Genomic DNA, 11,548 nt, shown 5'->3' with positions numbered 1-11,548 from the left:
CTACCACAGGGGAGAGAGAGACTTAGTAATACTGAGGGGCTGGGCAGAGGCTCCTCTGAGCCTCAAGCTCCAGGATCAGAGACTAGGAGCCGAAGTAGGCTCATAGTTGGGGCTTAGGGCCACAACACTAAAGGCAAAGAGCCCCAAACCTTGCTGTAGAGGGCAGTCTCAACAAGTCTGTCTAGAACTAGGGCAGTTGGCAGGCCACCAAACACTTCAAACATTTCTCTGTGCACAGGTGAGGGGAGCCCAGTAAGCTACATATGCCATCCCTTCTGGGACACCCCACTTCCAATCCAGGCCAGCAGTCAGGTCCCTGAGATTGGAACTCTCCAAAAAGGAGTAAAGAGAGTAGGCCTGGCTTTCTCATGACAGGGACAGGCTGGCAGTGCAGGCTACAGCAGGGCCCAATGCCAACCCAGGCCCACTTGATGTCCAATGTCGTGACCCTGGCATGCTGCAGGGACGTGTGCTCATCAGCATAATAGCTGCCAGGACAGAGAGCAGTGTCAGAAAGCTATGTCAACATGAGGCAAGATGGGTTGGAGCCCAGAAAAATAGGTGTCTCTGACAGGTAAAATATACACTCTGCTGCCCACGTAGAAGGCCATGGCCTGCCACTCCCCAGCTAGCTGTGGAGAAGCCACAGTACCTCACTGTGCCCCAACTCCAGCTTCTGCCTCCTGAGCACTATGGGCTAACCGCCCCTGCCAGGCCCCAGGCACAATGTAGGGAATGTGGCTGGCTCCTGTTCCCAGGCCTGGACTCTCTGGCTGGAACTATTCAGTAACACTGGGAAAAGAAGGAGTAGGGCAGGGAGGAGGCCCTGGTGAGAGTCACATGGCACGACTGGGCTGCAGAGTCAAAGCCAGCAGTCCGCACTGGCACTTGGCCTTGTAGGGGCAAGAGCGTTTCCGCCAGGTGGGCTTCTGCTGCTTGTGGAGCTGCCCAGTGCTGGTGCCTTGGTGCTGCTGCACAGATAGGTTCTGTCCCACCAGGTTGGCCAGCATGCTTTCCTGAGGCAGCGTGGAGATGAAGGCACCGATGAACTCGTTATGGTTGTGGGTCCCTCTCTGGTCATCAGTCTTACTTCCCCCTCTTTCCACCTCTTCCTGAAGCAGGCCTCATAGTTTGCAATTTTAGCCTCCACATACTTCAGCAGTGCCAGCAGCTCCTTGGGTGAGTATTTTTACCCATTCAAGGGCTCACTGGGCCTGACCAAGCTGGTCTTCTCTGTGCAGTAGGCCTTTGCTGATGACAGGACCCAAGTCATGGACAGTACAGTTGTGGTGTATGCAGTCCATAGGCAACAGGCTGTCATCCTCTCCAAAAAGCACCTGGGAGATGTGGGGGGTAACAGGGCTGGAGGGCCATGTTGGGTTGGTCTAGCGAATGTGTGAGTGCTAGAATTACAGGCATTAGCCACCACATCCGGTGCCACTGCTAGTCTTGATGGACAGAGGAATAGAGGCCTTTCTGGGACTCTTTGAGCTTCTCAGCCAAGACGTTGATGGTACTGGGCTGCAGGACTGACAGCTGTCCATCTGCGGACCCACTAATGACTCTGGTTTCCCAGCCCCCTTCCGCTTGTACCTATAGCAGAGTTGATGTTCTGCACATCATCAGCCTCATCAGCCTTGTCATCCTCATCATCCGAGCGTTGCTGGGGTGGATGGGCTGGAACTCGGCTGCCTGCAACCCACACCTGCTGCCAGGTTTTCCTCCTCCCTTTGTATGAAGGACTTGGCATAGCTGTGATTGTCTAGAAAAGCTGGCAGCCACTCGACAAAGGGGGTAGAGGTAAGGGGAACCTCATTCAGGCGGCGCCCTGGAGGCTTCATTACCAGCCTGGGTTTGCTGGAAGGGCTGTGGGTTGGGGCTTGTGAGCACAAACCAGCCACTTCCTCTGCACCATCTGTATGGATGTCCTCAAAGGCCACTGGGACCCTGCTTGTCTCCAACACCAGGTGTAGCAGCCCATATAGCCTATGGCTAGGAGGAGTGAGAGTTATAAGAAATACGTGTATAGCTCAACAATGGAACACCTTGGTAAAAGAGTAGTATGGAGAGAGATTTAGCTCGCCTAACAAGCATGAGAGCTCACGAGATGAGTGCATTGCTGAATTGGCAGTCTCTACACCTGTGGTGTTGAGAGGAACGAGATCAGCCTTACGTTAGGATGGAGGAGAAGGCAGTTGGGAGCATGTGCATTCTATCATGGACCCGCTTACTCTGACTCCTCTCCTTCCTGCAGAATGCCAGCACAGTCTCTCTGCTGAAGATTACCAAGCTCTGCTAAAGACTAAAATCTGTCTATTCTAAGACTGCTTTACTCTCTCTAAGACTCTCTCTCTCTCTCCTGCTGAAGTAGATAGCCCTCAGGCACCTAAGAGACCTGAGCAAGGTAACTTAGCGGTCCGCATCTGCAACCTAGTTAAGCCAGGCCTGAAACCTGGCTAGTCCCGGGCCCTGACAACCAGGGGAGACTTACTGCTAGCTGGCTTGGGCTCCTCAGGCATCTGTGACTCTTGAGACCTATATGTAGGTCTGAATCAGCTCTGGCCGTATTACCCTAATCAGCTGCTGCAGTGCCTCCACTTCTGTCTGAAGGTTCACCTTCAGCACTTGCACCCTAGCCTCATACTTGACCCTGCAGTTGGGTACCACTGCCATCAGGTTGAAACAGATGTTGTGGTAGGGCTGCCCCGCAGTGTTGAGGCCAATGCGTTCCATGATGACTTGTTGGGCCTTGTCTGTCCACTCCTCATCCTCCCCCCAGGGCCCATGGTCAGTGGGTAGACCTTCAGTCTATGCAACTCAAAGAGCCGGCCTGTGATGGGCACATAGCTAACGAAGTGGAATGCCTCCATGGTCTGCACTGCACCAAGGCCATTCTGCTTTGCTGGGAGGTGGAATGACTTCAGGCCTGGCATGGCTATTACGTGCCTTGGCCAACTCCAGGGCATTACCAGTTGCATATCCTTTGCTCTCAGGGCTGAAGCCTTTGGTGAAGTCCTTCATGTGACTCAGGGTGGGCTGCAAGTCCACATTGCTGCAGTTCAGGAGCACGCTCAGCAAGGCATGAGTGGCACAAGAGTTGCGTATCAGCTGGTCAGCAAAGAACATGTTATTCACAACATCATCATCCATCACAGAGTCATCCACAAAGGTAGAGACCTTGCAGTGGGACCAGCGCTCTTCAATGTATTTGAACAGGAAGACGAATCCATATATAGGGCCCTGGCACTTGCTCTGAGGGTCATAGATCTCCTTCAACTGTACCCATTTGACAACTAAATCTTCTAGCAGGAGGATTAAGAAGACTGGTTCACTCTCCAGCTCCAGGAAGCTCTTATTAATCTTCCTGTGGGGTGGTCCCTCAGCTCCATGTCCAGGGCCTCCTGCCCCACCCACCCCTGCCAGGAGTCCCCACAACCCCGGGGCTCCCAGTCCTGCTCACAGAGAATGGACAGAGCTGCCTTTTTTTTTTTTCTAAGACACAGTCTCACTCTGTCACCCTGGGTAGAATGTCAATATGTCATCACAGTTTACAGCAACCTCAAATTCCTGGGTTCGAGTGACCCACTTGCCTCAGCTTCCCAAGTAGCTGGGACTACTTGTGGTGCCCACTAAAACATCTGGTTAGTTTATCTGTTTTTAGTAGAGACAAGGTCTCACTCTCACTCTGGAACTCCTGAGCTCAAGGGATCTGCCTGCCTTAGCCTCACAGAGTGTTAGGGTCACAAGTATGAGTCACCATGTTTGGTCCACATCTTTATTACAAATGACCATATATACTTTTTGTAATTATCTGTTTAATATCCGTTTTTCTTACTGAAGTCTAAGTGATCATTTGACAATAGATTATATGATTTATTTTTTATTTTCTCAATGCCTACCATAGTAACTGATATATAAATATAAATGTTTGCTGAACAAAGTAATTAATTTGTATATTAGAGAGGTTAAAAACAGAAAATGTCCAATTTTGTTAGTTCTAAAAGTAGAAATGCAAATTTATTACACATATCACCAGAAAGAGAGAAGCCAAACATGAAACTTATAAATAGGCTTCAATTTCATGGTTATAAATGTACACATTTCACACTTTAGCATAAAAGTGTGTCAACAGATTCCCTGCCCCAGGCTTACCCCCAAATATCAGATCAATTTTCTGTAGAATGTCTTCTCTTCCTGTAATGAAAGTCTACAAAACAAAATTGCTGTAATCAACATTACGTTTGGAACCCTGCCAACTTACTTTTGGTTTCTGTCAGGAGAAGCCTTCAACTGATTATATTGCTAATCCTACATTATCACTCAAAATTTGGAAGAATTATTACACAGACAGAAACATACACCTAAAAGTTCAAATCAGAGAAAAAATATTGTGAAGCAGTAAGACTAATGGTGCCATGTGTGTGGCTCACTCCTACAATCCCAGCACTATGGGAGGTTGATGTGGGAGAATCCTCTGAGGCTGGGAGCTCTATACCAGCCTGTATATATAATAATATAAGATTCTGTCTCTGCAAAACAATAAAAAAAAAAAAAAAAAAAAAAAATACAAAAACTAGCTGGGTGTGGTGATGCATGCCTGTACTCTAAGTTACTCAGAAGATGGAGGCAGGAGAATAACCAGGAGTTTGAAGTTGCTGTGAGCTATGGTGACACCACTGCACTCCAACCTGAGAAACAGAGTAAGACCTTGTCTCAAAAATAAATAAATAAAAATAAACAAATCAAAGAGGCTAAGACATTGCTAATAGGGTAACAGCTGAATAAAATTTCTTTCTGAAATGTGAGCTATATATTTAATATATGGACTATGAGATATTTGCTATGTGTTGAGTAGTTATGTTTGTGATAGTATGTTTCACTGGAACACAGAAAGGTAATCACCAAGTGTGAGATCTTATGAAAGAAAATGCATTTAATTTTAAAATTATTTTGTTTCTTAAAAATCATTACTTTGGACTAAAAGAAATTTTAAAATTTCCAAAATTTTTAGATTCCATCTGGTAGACTTGTATCTCTTAAAAAAAAAAAAAAAAACACCTAGAAGCCAGATTCTCTTCCAGTTGAAAGTCATCCATTTCTTATGGCTCGGCGCCTATGGCTCAAGTGGCTAAGGCACCAGCCACGTACACCCAAGGTGGCGGGTTCGAATCCAGCCTGGGCCCACCAAACAACAATGACGGCTGCAACTAAAAAAAAATACCGGGCATTGTGGTGGGCGCCTGTGGTCCCAGTTACTTGGGAGGCGGAGGCAGGAGACTTGCTTGAGCCCAGGAGTTGGAGGTTGCTATGAGCTGTGATGCCATGGCACTCCACCCAGGGGGACAGCTTAAGGCTCTGTCTCAAAAAAAAAAAAAGAAAGCCATCCATTTCTTAACAAATGGAAACTAAAATGTCATGTAAAGTGGTTGTAAAACAGTGGAACCCCATTTTCTAACTCATTATTAAACACATTTAATTATTTCATAATTGAAAATATTATATATAACATGGTTATGTACATTAAAACTGGTTCTTTCGTATTTCATAATAGTGAGTTACAATTCACTGTTATGTAACTCTACTAATCTTTGACATAGAAATAAGCTTACTTATATTATGGTCATGATGAAGAATTCAGGCCCCACAAAAATAGCCTCAAACTAAATAAAAGAAAGATTTATTTTGTCAGAGATCAGTTGTAAAATCTTTAGAAAACCCAGATAAAAGAGAATTCACATTGCAAATTTTGATATGGTAATTAGGTGCACTTTAACATGCTGATGTAACATCTGTATTGATATCAGCATGGAAAATCTGTGCATTTAGGAGAATTTTTGTGTTTCAAAAAAGAAAAGTATCACTAAAATGTCTGCTAACATTTCTAATTTTAAAACATACAATGATATAAAACCATTTCTTTTTAACCAATATATGTTCCATATTGAGTGTTATTACTTATAGTGCCACGTGAAATGATTTTCAACAAAAACACAATACAACATTTACATAACCTTTTCCGTTTTATCAGCAAGAAAGAAATTCTCAGCAAACACTGTGCTTGGCAAGGGTCCTCTGACTGAATCCCTGGCAGGTGCTAATTGGCAAAAGAGAAGGCAGTTTGCAGTAAACACCTTTCTCCGCATAGAAAGGGTTGCACTGCAAAAAATCAAGTTCTTTGAACTTTATTGGCTGCTCAACAAATAAGCTTTTCACGGCCACAAAAGCTTAGTTTTATGGCAAGAAAATTGCCTAACCCCAACAGCTGGCGGTTGCTGTGAGCTGTGACGCCAGGGCACTCTACCGAGGGCAACAAAGTGAGACTCTGTCTCTAAAAAAATAAAGAAATAAAATAAAAAATATTATTTGTAACACTGAGTATGTGGTAAGTTCCACTGGCTTAGTTTCTGATTAGGTTTTATTACTCATAAAAAATAATCTAAACACTTGGATTTTTAAGCAACAGTTTTGTTCAATTACTACTCCCACTGAACTGCAGTAAGACCCAAGGTACTGGCATGATTTTTTTTTTTTAATCATGCAGTGAAATGTGCACCCTGTGTTGAGTTACAAGGCTCTAATTTCATTGAAAGTTTCTGTGATGTCGTAAATCAAGAGGCTGAAAAACAGAATCTTTAAAACACTGATATGAAAAGCTAGAGACTGGTATTACCTCAATATCTCGGGTAATCTACCCTGTGTGTTATTTGTTTCTTAAATGGCTCATTTCCTACTTCCATATCAAAATTTGTGAATTGTAAGATATTCAGCAAAAGCTTAGCATTTCATTCACCAGTCAGTAATAACCAATATAAAAACTCATCCCAGTAGGAAATTAACTATTTTCTTGCCCTAGAAATGAAACAAAATCATATTAAAATTAATTATAGTGAAAACATTATTAAAATGCACATATAATTTAGGATAATTTAATCAGGATCTACCTTTTGCAAAGTGCCAGGCAATCATTGTGGTAATAAATCCCAAAGTTACTCCAAGGCAATAAGAATGTCTCTGTCTAGAACTGTAAGCTCTCCTGTGTCGCTTAGGTCCTTTATAAGGAACGGGTTCCTTTAAAGAAAACTTGCTACCTTTTCCTTTCAGCTGTGTCCCAGCTTGAGTGTGCCTATGCAAGCTGGCCCAATTAGTTTAAATTTAACCAGAGACAAAAAACCTTTGGCTAGGGTAGCCTTTGTTTATGGATACTAAGATACTAGGAAACATTGGAATTTCTTAATTTACCATAATAAAATATACCAGACTTGTATCCTAGTCTAAGTTGCCCAAAGAAGCTTTCATATTTGCATATGTGTTTTAAGGATAGGGAACTATAAATAAATGGTTCAATACTTATTTTCAAAAAAGCAGTGTGAGAAATTTGGCAGCTTTACACAGTGGCTGTAAGAGTTGTACCTTCCTGACTGCGATGAGTAGTACAGTGGGGTTTGGCATATGGATGGGATATCAGAGCACAGCATTATTAGAGCACACCTTACATCCTATTTCTCCAACCCAGTGTGGAGAGTAGCACAGTGGTGGCACTTGGGGCAAATATATTCGAGGAAATGACTTTGCACTGCAGTCAGTGGTAACAGCAAGCACAAACTCAGCCCCATAACCACAGGGAACAGGCACCTGTGCATGCACAATATGCCCCAGGAGGACACAATATTAAAAGTCTTGTGGATAAATAAAAAATATCTTTACTAGTATTTCTACTGTGTTTGTCAAATGCAGACCACTGACTCAGAACTTCTAAATCTCCATGTACAGTATATATAACAGTAACTGCTAAGACTGGTGTGATGCTTACTCTGTGCTAGACACTTTTCTAAGTGCTTCATGTATTTTAACTATCTAAATCTCACAATAACCCTCTGAGGTGGGTGACATAATTATCCTATTATATTGGTTAGGACATTGAGGACCAGCAAGTGGAAATAACTTGCCTAAGTTCATGTGAATCCTGAGGAGTGGAGACTACATTCAAACTCAAGCAACCTGGCTCCAGAGGCCACTTTCTAACTGGAGGAAATTATTCTAAAATCAAATCCATACTCTCTTCAAAATATCTACTTATATTTTCTGAGTCTTTCAGAAAATACATTCTTATTTATGCTTTACTATTATGTCAATTATCAAAGAAAAGCGAGCATAAAAATAGCCGAATTATAAGTTTATTATTAAAAATCAGCTTGCAGCTTTTAAAATATTCTGCAAAAATTTGAGTCAAAGAGAAAGGATGGGTATTTTAATATATTGTCTTCATGTATTTCCTTATGTAACTAGATTAACAGGCTAAATATTTATTAGATCCTAACAAAAACGATCAGTGCTTGTGACTAACGGGGGCAATTTAAGAGAAGATAATATATTCATTCTAATACATTTGATGATTTTGGCATTTCTCAACCACTTCAAACACACTCCAAATCTATATCAATTTCAAACAGAGAAAGACCTAACTTCGTGCTTTTAAGACATAGGAAGAGAAAGGAAAAGAAAATCCACCATTAAAATGCCATATGATTTTTAAAAGCCTCCTTTTAATAACTGGTTCATAGAAAAGACCTTATGGCAAAATGGATAAAAAAAGAACACATGGAATGTTCTTGCTACACAACAAAAACATTAAAATGATAAAAATAATACTTTTTAAAAATTGAAACATACACAGATGTAGTAAAGGAAGCAGATCGAGACGGCTGGAAACCCACATCTCTGAGCACATGGAAGCTGGTACCCACTTCAAGTATGAATATTGGAAACAGTCGTGTGACTGAGCACAGGCTCAGCTCCTTGCTGCTTGCAAAAAGCCAATAGCAAGGATGAGGTACAGTGAAAGGGAAGTGACTTTATTCCAGAGTTAGCAGTGGGGAAATGGCCAAGGCTCTTGCTTCCATTTCCAAGTCTCAAGCTCAGGGTAGGACTTCAGAAAGGGAATTTGGTATGAAGTGCAGGTGGGGGTGGCAGGGAGATAAGGAAGTTCTGGTCAGCTGATTTGTCCTGCCCTACCTGGTGCGTGGGCTGGGCCATCCCCAAGGCTGTTTATCAATAGACTAATTGTGGCCTTGAGGTGATCTCCTGATGGGGGTCTGAATTGTTTCAAAACTCAGTGTCTGGAATTTCAAAACGAGCACATAATTAGATAGAGGAAACTTGTGCAGGAGAGTGCTTGGTGGAATGAAGGAGGGCAAAGGTCAGAAAATTACAACAAGAAATGGATAGCAAAATTTTAAAATGGGGGCACTGAGAAATAGGGCACTGATTATAGTAACAGAGCTAGACATATCAGATCCTATGCAAAGGACACTAAATCTGACTTACAGGTGGCAAGGTCCATAATCAGGCCTTTTTCTATGAAGTGAGAAGGATGCAGGTCCCCTCCACCTACAGCTGGACATACACTCCATTTTCTGGGCCTAAACGGGCTCATAAATTTGATGAAGTTTCCCTCTAAGCCATCACTCCCCAGAAAGGGCAGAATGCTCAAAACATAACCACATTCCTACACAATGGCAATTTGAAAGTTAACTTCTCCTTATATGCCTTTGGGGCCAATGGCTATGACATAGGTTTTTGACATGCATTTCATTTTCCCAAACCTCCATGCCTGTTGGGAAGGAGAAACTGCCTATAAACCCGCAGACAGAAAGCTAAAATCGGCAACCCACCGGGGACCCCCTTCGCCATCTCAGAGGTTTTGCTTTTTCTTTTATCTATAATAAAATCTATCCTGTTGCTTGCTTGTGGTGGTCTATGAATTCGTTCTTTTATTTCTCAAGATCAAAGACCTGGCAGAGAAATTCCAGTAATAAGAGGAGAAACTATGCTCCTTGTATAATAAGAACCAGCATGGAGATATGTATGTTTCTGAACTTGAACCCATGTGGTGCACAAGGAAGGACAAGCAAAAGTGTAGTGAGAGAGGATACTGGAGAAGGGTGAGGTCTGCGAGAACAGGTCTTCTCAGGGAGACCAGGAGGATGCACCTGCAGGGCCCTCTCCATGGTGACTCAGGTCTTGGGAATTTATAGGCTTAACTTTCTGGAACTGGGAAATTTCCAAGTTCTGTGAAATCTGGTAGTTCTGTAGGGGCTGGGGTAGCATCTCCCACTTGATTCAAACTGGCCAATGGGTGGAACTTTTTGACTGTCAATAAAAAGGGAAAGACCAAGCCAGTCAGGGAGCATGGCCATTTGGAAATCTTCTATGCCGTAAGCTCCCGGCAGATGAATAAAGCCCTTCCTCTTATAACTATGGTGTTTGGATGCTCTTTCTCTCCGTTGGGCCTCATCTTCCTGCAACAGTAGGACTACTCTCAAATAAAATCACCAAATGTGGAGGGTAAAGGCAAAACTTCTTCCTTTGCCCTTGGAAATTTCACTGAAAATTCAACAAAAAACAAAGTAAATTAGATCAAGCTATCAAGTTTATTTAAAGTATATACATGGTAAACCCCAGAAAATGAGGATGAAATTCCCCAATGGGATTCAGGAGCTTATATGCCTATCGGGTAAAATGGATTATGGTAGGAGGAAGAGAAGAATTCTGTAGAGGGATAGCAAAGGACCACTACCAGGGCTGAATGAATGGGGCATGAAGATTAATTGGTAAATAGTCCCCTTTTGGAATTTAAATTATTCTGAGAGAGAGGACATTATATTTTTAAAGAGTCTGTTCAAGAATTCAGAAGTGGTCATACCCCTGGTCTTATAAGGAGGTGAAGAAAAGAATAATTGTTCTCCTAGGTGGGGTCTGGACCTTAGGTAGATAAAGAATCTTCAGTGATTTGGGGAGCGTTGATGGGGCAGGGCAGCAAGGTCTGTCCAGAATGTTTAAAGTGCCAACTGGGGAGTAAAATGTTTTCTAATTTTCTTAACCAAGAAAAGTAAATTCAAAACAAAAGAGGAAATACAAATCCATTAAGGCAGCTAAAGTTCTCCCCAAATAAGAAAATGTACAACCAAGAAAATAGAAATACTAGATCCTTTGAGAAATGACTTCAAAACAAGGTTAAAAGCAAAAAGGAGGAGTTGTAGTTATAAACAAGATCAGCAGATATGTGTGTCTTCTGATTATCAATTGTTTTCTCTCCCTCTCTGACTTTCTCTCTCTAAATATATATAGATATAGGTAGATGATAGATAGGATAAAGAATAATTGGAAATCATATAAATACAGTAAATTCAATAATTAAAAGTCAAAATAACCTTAATAGAGGGAAGCAGTCATTTGAAAATTTAAAAATTGGATGATGGGAGGGTGGTGCCTGTGGCTCAGTGAGCAGGGTGCTGGCCCCATATATGAGGGTGGTGGGTTTGAACCCGGTCCCGGCCAAACTGCTGCAACAACAACAACAACAACAACAACAACAACAAAAATAGCCAGGCATTTTTGCAGGCACCTGTAGTCCCAGCTACTTGGGAGGCTGAGGCAAGAGACTCGCCTAAGCCCAAGTGTAGCAGGAAACTGACACAGACAGAAGACTCCAGGCACCAGTTGATTACAGGAAGCAGGTTTATTCAGTCAGGGGTACTCGGAACACCAG

The 11,548-nt window shown here is 42.6% G+C and overlaps 1 pseudogene; it reads right to left on the bottom strand.

Annotated features, from left to right (window-relative positions):
- Nucleotides 1-836: 836 nt before the first annotated feature.
- Nucleotides 837-11,548, bottom strand: part of LOC100954663 — a 52,922-nt pseudogene continuing 42,210 nt past the window's right edge.

This window comes from Otolemur garnettii, unplaced genomic scaffold, assembly GCF_000181295.1.
Source record: "Otolemur garnettii isolate 467f Iridium unplaced genomic scaffold, OtoGar3 scaffold00005, whole genome shotgun sequence".
Classification (NCBI taxonomy): Eukaryota; Metazoa; Chordata; class Mammalia; order Primates; family Galagidae; genus Otolemur; species Otolemur garnettii.
This window is presented reverse-complemented; position numbering and strand designations above follow the sequence as displayed.